A 12,478-nucleotide genomic window follows, 5' to 3' on the forward strand; every position below is an offset into this window, starting at 1 on the left:
GTTAAAGAGTAATGGTGCTATGAACATTCACATGTAAGTTTTTACGTGGACATGTTTCCAGTTCTCTTATGTGCCTAGGAAGGAGAAGTACGGGGTCCTGGGGTAGCTAACTGTTTAACTATTTGAGGAACTGCCAGATTGTTTTCCACAGTGGTTGTGCTAGTTAACAATCTTACCAGCACTGTAAGAGAGTTTCAGTTTCTGTATCCTCGTCAATGCTTGTTATTATCTTTCCTTTTTTTTTTGTAGTTCTGTAACTTTATTTGACAGTTACTGGTTAGTTTTCATCCACAGTTACCATCTGTAGATTTTTGATGATGGTGACAGATACGTAGGTAACCAACATACAGAGCTTGTGTGGTGAGTCTTCGTTATGTTTTCTGACAACCGCACACAGTATGGGAGACTCCTTATTCCTTTGGCCCAGCAGCTTTGTGATCCTGGTGTCAGCGCACACATCTGGAGCTCCCATCTCCTTCGTGACAAATTTCAGCATTTCTTTGAGTACCTGAGGGGCACGCTTCTCGAGAGCCGCTCCATGGGAGCTCCTGTGAAGGCTGGTGGTGTATTTTCTGGTCACCACCTTGTTGGTGGTGGACCGAGCTGCCTTCTTGCCACCCTTCTTGGCGACAAGGAGGCTGTGAGTGGAGCGGGCCAGACCCGAGCCGGCCCTCTCTCCTGGCCAGCTCCGTGCAACCACCCCCGGGCTCTTGGAGTCCCAGGTCTGGATGGTGTTATCTTTTTGATTATAGCTATTCTTATGAATGTTAAGTGGGTTCTCCTGGTAGGTGTTTTTTGTTTGTTTGTTTGTTTAAAGTGTAAATGTGATTTTTATTTGTCTTTGTAAATATCTGTGTAAATAAATGTATTACTAAATACATTTAGGAATGGTAAAATATCATAAGTTTGCCGTATTAGAGATATGTATGGAGTATGGTTGATTTACTGTGCTGTGTTAGTTTCAGGTGTATAGCGGAGTGAATCAGTCATACATATACTACATAAAATTCACTCTTTTTTTAGATTCTTTTCCCATAATAGGCCATTATGGAGTGCAGTTCCCTGTGCTTTACAGTAGGTCTGTATTAGTTATCTATTTTATATGTAGTAGAATGTCTGTGTCAATACCAGTCTCCCAAGTTTTCCCTCCCCCCTTTGTCCTCTGGTGATCATGTTTGTTTTCTGCATCTGTGACTCTGCTTCTGTTTTGTATGTTTATTTGCACCCTTTTTCAGGTTCCTTGTATAAGCAGTGTCATTCATTTGTCTCTCTTGTGTCTCACTTCACTCAGTATGACAATCTCAAGGTCCATCAGTGTTGCTGCAAGTGGTGTTCGTTTGTTCTTTTCTATGACTGAGTGATATTCTATTGTATATGTGTACCACAGTCTTTATCCATTTCTCCATTGATGGGCGCTTAGGTTGCTTCCATGTCCTGGCTGTTGTAAATAGTGCTCTAGTGAACATTGCAGGGCATGCATCTTTTTGAATTTTAATTTTCTTCATCTCCTTGTAGTTTTGATTTGATTTTTTTTTTCATTTATTTTTGTTAGTTGGAGGCTAATTACTTCACAACATTTCAGTGGGTTTTGTCATACATTGACATGAATCAGCCATGGATTTACATGTGTTCCCCATCCTGATCCCCCCTCCCACCTCCCTCTCCGCCTGATCCCTCTGGGTCTTCCCAGTGCACCAGGCCCGAGCACTTGTCTCGTGCATCCAACCTGGGCTGGTGATCTGTTTCACTATAGATAATATACATGCTGTTCTTTGGAAACATCCCACCCTCGCCTTCTCCCACAGAGTCCAAAAGTCTGTTCTGTACATCTGTGTCTCTTTTTCTGTTTTGTATATAGGGTTATCATTACCATCTTTCTAAATTCCATATATATGTGTTAGTATGCTGTAATGTTCTTTATCTTTCTGGCTTACTTCACTCTGTATAATGGGCTCCAGTTTCATCCATCTCATTAGAACTGATTCAAATGAATTCTTTTTAACGGCTGAGTAATATTCCATGGTATATATATACCACAGCTTCCTCATCCATTCGTCTGCTGATGGGCATCTAGGTTGCTTCCATGTCCTGGCTATTATAAACAGTGCTGCGATGAATATTGGGGTGCACGTGTCTCTTTCAGATCTGGTTTCCTCGGTGTGTATGCCCAGAAGTGGGATTGCTGGGTCATATGGCAGTTCTATCTCCAGTTTTTTAAGAAATCTCCACACTGTTTTCCATAGTGGCTGTACTAGTTTGCATTCCCACCAACAGTGTAAGAGGGTTCCCTTTTCTCCACACCCTCTCCAGCACTTATTGCTTGTAGACTTTTGGATAGCAGCCATCCTGACTTGCATGTAATGGTACCTCATTGTGGTTTTGATTTGCATTTCTCTGATAATGAGTGATGTTGAGCATCTTGTCACGTGTTTGTTAGCCAACTGTATGTCTTCCTTGGAGAAATGTCTGTTTAGTTCTTTGGCCCATTTTTTGATTGGGTCATTTATTTTTCTGGAGTTGAGCTGGAGGAGTTGCTTGTATATTTTTGAGATTAATCCTTTGTCTTTTGCTTCATTTGCTATTATTTTCTCCCAATCTGAGGGCTGTCTTTTCACATTGCTTATAGTTTCCTTTGTTGTGCAAAAGCTTTTAAGTTTCATTAGGTCCCATTTGTTTATTTTTGCTTTTGTTTCTAAAATTCTGGGATGTGGGTCATAGAGGATCCTGCTGTGATTTATGTCGGAGAGTGTTTTGCCTATGTTCTCCTCTAGGAGTTTTATAGTTTCTGGTCTTACATTTAGATCTTTAATCCATTTTGAGTTTATTTTTGTGTATGGTGTTAGAAAGTGTTCTAGTTTCATTCTTTTACAGGTGGTTGACCAGTTTTCCCAGCACCACTTGTTAAAGAGGTTGTCTTTTTTCCATTGTATATCCTTGCCTCCTTTGTCGAAGATAAGGTGACCATAGGTTCTTGGATTTATCTCTGGGCTTTCTATTCTGTTCCATTGATCTATATTTCTGTCTTTGTGTCAGTACCATACTGTCTTGATGACTGTGGCTTTGTAGTAGAGCCTGAAGTCAGGCAGGTTGATTCCTCCAGTTCCATTCTTCTTTCTCAAGGTTACTTTGGCTATTCGAGGTTTTTTGTATTTCCATACAAATTGTGAAATTATTTGTTCTAGTTCTGTGAAAAATACCGTTGGTAGTTTGATAGGGATTGCATTGAATCTATAGATTGCTTTGGGTAGTATAGCCATTTTGACAATATTGATTCTTCCAATCCATGAACACGGTATATTTCTCCATCTGTTTGTGTCCTCTTTGATTTCTTTCATCAGTGTTTTATAGTTTTCTATGTATAGGTCTTTTGTTTCTTTAGGTAGATATACTCCTAAGTATTTTATTCTTTTTGTTGCAATGGTGAATGGTATTGTTTCCTTAATTTCTCTTTCTGTTTTCTCATTGTTAGTGTATAGGAATGCAAGAGATTTCTCTGTGTTAATTTTATATCCTGCAACTTTACTGTATTCGTTGATTAACTCTAGTAATTTTCTGGTAGAGTCTTTAGGGTTTTCTATGTAGAGGATCATGTCATCTGCAAACAGAGAGAGTTTCACTTCTTCTTTTCCTATCTGGATTCCTTTTACTTCTTTTTCTGCCCTGATTGCTGTGGCCAACATTTGCAAAACTATGTTGAATAGTAGTGGTGAGAGTGGGCACCCTTGTCTTGTTCCTGATTTCAGGGGAAATGCTTTCAATTTTTCACCATTGAGGGTGATGCTTGCTGTGGGTTTGTCATATATAGCTTTTATTATGTTGAGGTATATTCCTTCTATTCCTGCTTTCTGGAGAGTTTTAATCATAAATGGATGTTGAATTTTGTCAAAGGCTTTTTCTGCATCTATTGAGATAATCATATGGTTTTTATCTTTCAATTTGTTAATGTGGTGTATTACATTGATTAATTTGCAGATATTAAAGAATCCTTGCATTCCTGGGATAAAGCCCACTTGGTCATGGTGTATGATTTTTTTAATATGTTGTTGGATTCTGTTTGCTAGAATTTTGTTAAGGATTTTTGCATCTATGTTCATCAGTGATATTGGCCTGTAGTTTTCTTTTTTTGTGGCATCTTTGTCTGGTTTTGGAATTAGGGTGATGGTGGCCTCATAGAATGAGTTTGGAAGTTTACCTTCTTCTGCAATTTTCTGGAAGAGTTTGAGTAAGATAGGTGTTAGCTCTTCTCTAAATTTTTGGTAGAATTCAGCTGTGAAGCCTTCTGGTCCTGGGCTTTTGTTTGCTGGAAGATTTCTGATTACCGTTTCGATTTCCTTGCTTGTGATGGGTTTGTTAAGATCTTCTATTTCTTCCTGGTTCAGTTTTGGAAAGTTATACTTCTCTAAGAACTTGTCCATTTCTTCCAAGTTGTCCATTTTATTGGCATAGAGCTGCTGGTAGTAGTCTCTTATGATCCTTTGTATTTCAGTGTTGTCTGTTGTGATCTCTCCATTTTCGTTTCTAATTTTGTTAATTTGGTTCTTCTCCCTTTGTTTCTTAGTGAGTCTTGCTAATGGTTTGTCAATTTTGTTTATTTTTTCAAAAAACCAGCTTTTAGCTTTGTTGATTTTTGCTATGGTCTCTTTAGTTTCTTTTGCATTTATTTCTGCCCTAATTTTTAAGATTTCTTTCCTTCTACTAACCCTGGGGTTCTTCATTTCTTCCTTCTCTAGTTGCTTTAGGTGTAGAGTTAGGTTATTTATTTGACTTTTTTCTTGTTTCTTGAGGTAATCCTGTAATGCTATGAACCTTCCCCTTATTACTGCTTTTACAGTGTCCCATTGGTTTTGGGTTGTTGTGTTTTCATTTTCATTCATTTCTATGCATATTTTGATTTCTTCTATGATTTGTTGGTTATTCAGAAGCATGTTGTTTAGCCTCCATATGTTTGAATTTTTAATAATTTTTTCCCTGTAATTGAGATCTAATCTTACTGCACTGTGGTCAGAAAAGATGACTGGAATGATTTCAGTTTTTTTGAATTTACCAAGACTAGATTTATGGCCCAGGATGTGATCTATTCTGGAGAAGGTTCCGTGTGCACTTGAGAAAAAGGTGAAGTTGATTGTTTTGGGGTGAAACATCCTATAGATGTCAATTAGGTCTAGCTGGTCCATTGTGTCCTTTAAAGTTTGTGTTTCCTTGTTCATTTTCTGTTTAGTTGATCTATCCATAGTTGTGAGTGGGGTATTAAAGTCTCCTACTATTATTGTGTTACTATTAATTTCCTCTTTCATACTCGTTAGCGTTTGCCTTACATATTGTGGTGCTCCTATGTTGGCTGCATATATATTTATAATTGTTGTATCTTCTTCTTGGATTGATCCTTTGATCATTATGTAGTGTCCATCTTTGTCTCTTTTCACAGCCTTTATTTGAAAGACTATTTTATCTGATATGAGTATTGTGACTCCTGCTTTCTTTTGGTCTCCGTTTGCGTGGAATATTTTTTTCCAGCCCTTCACTTTTAGTCTGTATGTGTCCCTTGCTTTGAGGTGGGTCTCTTGTAGACAGCATATATAGGGGTCTTGCTTTTGTATCCATTCAGCCAGCCTTTGTCTTTTGGTTGAGGCATTCAACCCATTTACAGTTAAGGTAATTATTGATAGGTATGGTCCCGTTGCCACTTATTTTGTTGTGTGGGGTTCACGTTTATACCACCTTTCTGTGTTTCCTGTCTAGAGAAGATCCTTTAGTATTTGTTGAAGAGCTGGTTTGGTGGTGCTGAATTCTCTTAGCTTTTGCTTGTCTGTAAAGCTTTTGAGTTCTCCTTCATATCTGAATGAGATCCTTGCTGGGTAGAGTAATCTAGGTTGTAGGTTATTCTCTTTCATTACTCTAAGTATGTCCTGCCATTCCCTTCTGGCCTGAAGGGTTTCTATTGATAGATCAGCTGTTATCCTTATGGGAATCCCTTTGTGTGTTATTTGTTGTTTCTCCCTTGCTGCTTTTAATATTTGTTCTTTGTGTTTGATCTTTGTTAATTTGATTAATATGTGTCTTGGGGTGTTTCGCCTTGGGTTTATCCTGTTTGGGACTCTCTGGGTTTCTTGGACTTGGGTGGCTATTTCCTTCCCCATTTTAGGGAAGTTTTCAGCTATTATCTCCTCGAGTAACTTCTCATGGTCTTTCTTTTTGTCTTCTTCTTCTGGGACTCCTATGATTCGAATGTTGGGGCATTTCACATTGTCCCAGAGGTCCCTGAGGTTGTCCTCATTTCTTTTGATTCTTTTTTCTTTTTTCCTCTCTGCTTCATTTATTTCCACCATTTTATCTTCTAACTCACTTATCCTATCTTCTGTCTCTGTTATTCTACTCATGGTTCCCTCCAGAGTGTTTTTGATCTCATTTATTTCATTATTAATTTTTAATTGACTTTTTAAAATTTCTTCCAGGTCCTTGTTAAACATTTCTTGCATCTTCTCAATCTTTGTCTCCAGGCTATTTATTTGTAACTCCATTTTGTTTTCAAGATTTTGGATCATTTTTATTATCATTATTCTAAATTCTTTGTCAGGTAGATTCCCTATTTCCTCCTCTTTTGTTTGACTTGGTGGGCTTTTTTCATGTTCCTTTACCTGTTGGGTATTTCTCTGCCTTTTCATCTTGTTTAGATTGCTGTGTCTGGAGTGGGCTTTCTGTATTCTTGTGGTCTGTGGTTCCTTTTTATTGTGGAGGTTTCACCCAGTGGGTGGGGTTGGACGATTGGTTTGTCAAGGTTTCCTGGTTAGGGAAGCTTGTGTCAGCGTTCTGGTGCGTGGAATTGGATTTCTTCTCTCTGGAGTGCAATGGAGTGTCCAGTAATGAGTTTTGCGATGGGTCTTTGTGTTAGGTGTGACTTTGGACAGCCTGTATGTTGACACTCAGGTCTGTGTTCCTGCGTTGCTAAAGAATTTGCGTGGTATGTCTTGTACTGGAGCTTATTGGCTCTTGGGTGGTGGTTGGTTTTGGTGTAGGTATGGAGGCTTTTGGATGGTCTCTTATTCCTTAATGTTCCGTGTAGTCAGGAGTTTTCTGGTTTTCTCAGGTTTTGGGCTTAAGTCTCCTGCCTCTGGATTTCAGTTTTATTCTTCCAATAGTCTCAAGACTTCTCCAACTATACAGCACTGATGATAAAGCTTCTAGGTTAATGGTGAAAAGATTCTCCACCATGAGAGACAACCAGAGAGGTTCACAGAGTTACATGAAGAATAGGAGAGGGAGGAAGGAGATAGAGGTGAGCAGGAGGAGAAAAAGGGGACTCAAGAGGAGAGAGACAGATCTACACAGTTATCTGTTCCCAAAGTGTTCTCCGTAGCCCAGACACCCACAAAGATTCACAGAATTGGATTGGGAAGAGAAGGGGAAGGGAGGAAATAGAGGTGTTCTGAGGTAGAAAACAGAGAGTCAAAAGTGGGAGAGTAATCACCACACTCCTGAATAGAAATGGGAACTGAATATTGGATTCTTAAATGTCCAAAATTTATATCACATACTGAAAAACAAAGATTAAAAATCTAGTATAGAGGTTAGACTCTTTGAAATACAATATTTAAAAACTAAAACACACAAAAAATTTAGAAATGTATATGAAGTTTGGTTTAAAAATAGGGTTTCTCTCTCTCTCTTTTTTTTTTTTGGCAAGGTTATAGTGAAATGAAAATGAAAATTAAGGAATAATACAGGAGTATTAGAGGACTTTATAAGGAAATAGGAGAGAAAAACAAGAAAAAGAAAAAAAAAGAAAAAAAAAATTTTCCCCTAATTAAAAAAATCATAAAAATATATGAAAATGAAAGTTGAGGAGTAATGGGGGAGTAATAGGGAATTTTAAAAGAAAATAAAAGAGAAAAAATAAAAAATAAAATAAAAGGAAAAAAAAAATTTTTTTTTTAAATAAAAAAAAAAATACATATATATCTAGGAATTTCTCTGGAGTTTTTGCGGTCAGTGTAGGCTCAGTTCAATTTCAGATAGCTCCTCTTTCCAGCTTACACTTCTCGATATCTATAGGCCCCTTCCGGTGTAGTCGGTGTTACCTTCAGGGATTTTAATCTGTTGCACCGGTCCTTTCTGAAGCGGTTCCCTTTGTTTATTTGGCTTCTCTTTGCCCTCTCTTTTTTTTGTTGTTGTTGCCTTTTTTTTTTTTTACTTGCATAATGACTTTTTTTTTTTCCATTTATTTTTATTAGTTGGAGGCTAATTACTTTACATCGTTACAGTAGTTTTTGTCTTACATTGAAATGAATTAGCCATGGATTTACATGTATTCCCCTTCCCGGTCCCCTCTCCCACCTCCCTCTCCACCCGATCCCTCTGGGTCTTCCCAGTGCACCAGGCCCGAGCACTTGTCTCATGCACCCAACCTGGGCTGGTGATCTGTTTCACCCTAGATAATATACATGTTTCAATGCTGTTCTCTTGAAAGATCCCACCCTCGCCTTCTCCCAGAGTCCACAAGTCTGTTCTATACATCTGAGTCTCTTTTTCTGTTTTGCATATAGGGTTATCGTTACCATCTTTCTAAATTCCATATATATGTGTTAGTATACTGTAATGGTCTTTATCTTTCTGGCTTACTTCGCTCTGTATAATGGGCTCCAGTTTCATCCATCTCATTAGAACTGATTCAAATGAATTCTTTTTAATGGCTGAGTAATATTCCATGGTGTATATGTACCATAGCTTCCTCATCCATTCATCTGCTGATGGGCATCTGGGTTGCTTCCATGTCCTGGCTATTACAAACAGTGCTGCGATGAACATTGGGGTGCACGTGTCTCTTTCAGATCTGGTTTCCTTGGTGTTTGCCGTCTCTTTGGTGTCTAATTTCCGCTGTGACACAGGGGGGCGGAGGTGATCTCTTATTTAGGTTCGCTAGTTCAGTTCAGTCCTGCTACGGGGAGGGCGGGGCGCTGCAGACAGATACCGCTCTGTGTGGATAGCACTCACCGTGTTCCGGCCACACTGGGTTTGCCCCGCTCACGGGTGTCAGTGCTTTCCCCGTCTACACTGCTCAGGCTCCTGGCTGCTCTATATGGAGCGGGCCCTGCGTTGAGTGCGGTTCCAGTTTTTGGGTACTCCACAAAAGCGCGGATTCGGTTGCGCCTGCGTTTTGTGCCTTCCCCGGCCTGAGCGGTTCAGGCAGCCAGAGACTTGGCGCACTCTCCCCGGGTGCGGCGCGCCTTTTCCCTCCGCGTCGAGCGGCCCAGGCAGCCAGGGGCTTGGGCGCACTCTCCCCGGGTGCAGCGCGCCTTTTCCCTCCGCGTTGAGCGGCCCAGGCAGCCAGAGGCTTGGGCGCACTCTCCCCGGATGTGGTGCGCCTTTTCCCTCCACGGCCCCAGCGCTCGCCGCCAGTCGGGTCTCAGGAAGTCTTTAGCTAGAACCCGGAGGCCTGTTTGCAGTGTGGGAGGGGGTGGCTTCTCAGGGGCTGAGTTTGCCCTTTTCCCCTCCCCCCTGCCTCCTACCTCCAGCAGGGGTGGGCCGGCTCTTCTCTGGAGTTTCTCAGTCCCTTTGTTTTGCGAACCGCCGGCAGTGTGTTCGGGCCGGTTAATTTTGACCCTTGCTGTCCCACAGTTTAAAAAAGCTCCCTCCGATTGCTCTCAGGGTCTTCGGGCCGGTCCTTACCCTAAGCAATGCCGCCCGCTCCTCTCCGTTCCGCCCCCGCTTGTTGCTGGCAGGTACGGGCATCTGGGGTACTTTTCTGCTGGGAGTTGCTTTTAGGCATGTAATCTGTGGGCCTTGTTTAATTTTTCCTCCCAGTTAGATTGCCGAAAACTTCCCCCAGTCACGCCAGTGCGAGGGTTTCCTGGTGATTGGAAACTTCCTCTGTTAAGACTCCCTTCCCGGGACGGGTCTCCGTCTGTAACTCTTTTGACTCCCTTTTTATCTTTTATATTTTGTCCTACCTCCCTTCGAAGACAATGGGCTGCTTTTCTGGGCGCCTGATGTCCTCTGCTAGCGATCAGAAGTTGTTTTGTGAAATTTGCTCAGCGTTCAAATGTTCTTTCGATGAATTTGTAGGAGAGAAAGTGGTCTCCCCGTCCTATTCCTCCGCCATCTTGGCTCCTCCCCTCCTTGTAGTTTTGATTTGATTTTGTTTATAGTTAAAGATCCCAAACATCTTTTCATTGTGCTTATTGGCCATTTGTACATTTTGCTTGAAAAATGTCTTTTCACATCCTTTATTTTTTTCCTATTTGTTTGTTGATTTATTTGGCTGCTCAGGGTCTTAGTTGTGGCCTATAGGCTCCTTGTTGCAGCCTGTGGGATCTGGCTCCCTGGCCAGGGAACGATCGGGGCCCCCTGCATTGAGAACAGGGAGTCTTAGCCACTGGACCACCAGGGAAGTCCCCAGATCCTTTATTTTTGATTGAGTCATTTGTCTTTTTACTGTTGAGTTGTAGGAGTTCCTTTTATGTTGTAGATGCAAGCGCCTCATCAGACGGTTTGCAGACATATTCTCCTGTTCTGTGTGTCGCTCTCCCATTTTCCTGGCGGTGTCCTTTGAAGCGTACAGGTTTAAACTTTGACGAAGTCCACTCTGTCTAAATTTCCTTTGTTGCTTGTGCTCTCACTGTCATAGCTAAGGTCTGAGCTATTTTATGTGAACTTTATATTTAAAGCAGTTTAATTCTTACAATGGATCTAGGAGAGAGGTGCTGTTGTCATCCCGTCTATAGATGAGGAAACTGAGATGCAGAGAAGCTCATTGACTTGTCAGGGTTATAGCTAGTGAGTGGGGATGTGGGAATTCAGACCCACACATTTGTCTCCAGCATGTGTTCTCTTAGCCACCATCCTCTATTCCTTTCTATAGGACTAGTTAATTAAAGTTTTTACTTCTTTGAGTTCTTATTAATTTTTTTTCTCATTAGGGATCTCATCTCTTCATTTACCTTGCAGAGCTTGGTGTAGTTTTATTTTAGTTCTAGTGTAGGTGGAAGCATTGCTATCAGTTAATTTTTTTACTACCCTCCCGTGATAATTGTTGCTAATTGACCTAAAAAAGTCATACTTAAGTCTTTTCTGGTCATTACTTTAGAAGTAGAGTCATAGCTATAGAACATTCAAAGAAAGTATTTGATTTTATTTTGCTAACCAGTGAAATAAAACCTCAGTGTTGACATAGATTATAAATTTTCCAGAATAGGGTCATTGTCTTCCTTATATTTCATTTTGTTTGGTCACGATGTGTCTAGATAGTGCCTTGTTGTCCAGCAGATTAGTTAGAATGTGGTGCTCGTGAATCATTGTAATGACAGAATTTTGACAACAGTATCTGCTGTTTGTTTCACAAGGAAAAAGGTAGTATAGAGATACTGCTCAGATCTATTTTAAAAGCCTGGAATTTTGAGAAGAGTTTCACAAACCATAGAAAGATATTTTCACTAATTTTAGGTCTATCTTAGACACATTATGGTTACATAACAGAGTAAACTTATTAACTAGATTTTACAAGAGATGTATACTATTGATTATTTGTTTTAATTAAAATATTCTGTCTTGAAAAAAAATAAAATATTCTGCCTTAGATAAAGTAATTAGTGCTCATGAGTGAACAAAAATAAGTTTGCATTTATATATGACATGGGGGCAGGCTTCCTACATATATATACATGTTTTGATCTGTTTTTCAGAATATTTTTTGTAGCTTTTCAGCTATGTTCTAACTTTAAAATTGTATTTAAGAGAACTATCACTGTGTCTGGTGCCGTTTGCACTGAGTTTATCCTGTCTTATGCACAGAATTCCACCATTTCCTGGGTGAAGATTTTCCTCTCATTATATTGAGTTAAAGTCGTAGTTTTAGAAACTGTGATTTCTAGGCCTCTACTCTCCGTGCTTTTGAAGTTGGCTTTGTTTCTTGGGTTAATTGTTCAATTAGAATTTTTGAAGATGAATGTATTTTAATATTTTGTACAGATTTCCCTAGAAACTTGATGTGTTTTCAGTTTATGAAAACTTAAATATACTCTTGTTTTTATTTTTTTAATTTAATTTTATTTTTAGCCACACTGCATGGCTTGTAGGATCTTGGTTCCCCAACCAGGGATTGAACTCAGGCCACTGCCATGAAAGTACCACCAAGTAACTAAATCCTCGCCACTGGATTGCCAGGCGATTCCCTACTCTTTTTTTTAAGTAGTTACTTTTCACTAGGTATTTGTTTCTCTTTATAGTAAAGACTTTTCATTTATTTTAAAATTTATTTATTTTTAATTGAAGGATGATTGCTTCACAATATTGGTGGCCTCTGCCATTCATTAACATGAGACAGCTGTGGGCACGCACGTGTCCCCTCCGTCCTGAAGCTCCGTCCCACCTCCTACCGCTTCCTACCCCTCTCGCTATTAGAGAGCCCCCATGTGGGCTCCTGGAGTCACATAGAAGATCCCCACTGGTTATCTCTTTCACACATGGTGGCGTATATGCTTCCATG

The 12,478-nt window shown here is 40.0% G+C and overlaps 1 protein-coding gene and 1 pseudogene across 5 annotated transcripts in view; one reads left to right on the forward strand and one right to left on the reverse strand.

The window, feature by feature from the left end:
* The window catches only part of TRAPPC9 (trafficking protein particle complex subunit 9), a 393,547-nt gene that overhangs the window by 29,397 nt on the left and 351,672 nt on the right, over positions 1 to 12,478 (forward strand). The window lies entirely within an intron of this gene.
* On the reverse strand, positions 278 to 12,457 carry LOC110151619 (large ribosomal subunit protein eL31-like; annotated as a pseudogene).

Source organism: Odocoileus virginianus, chromosome 15, assembly GCF_023699985.2.
Source record: "Odocoileus virginianus isolate 20LAN1187 ecotype Illinois chromosome 15, Ovbor_1.2, whole genome shotgun sequence".
NCBI lineage: Eukaryota > Metazoa > Chordata > Mammalia > Artiodactyla > Cervidae > Odocoileus > Odocoileus virginianus.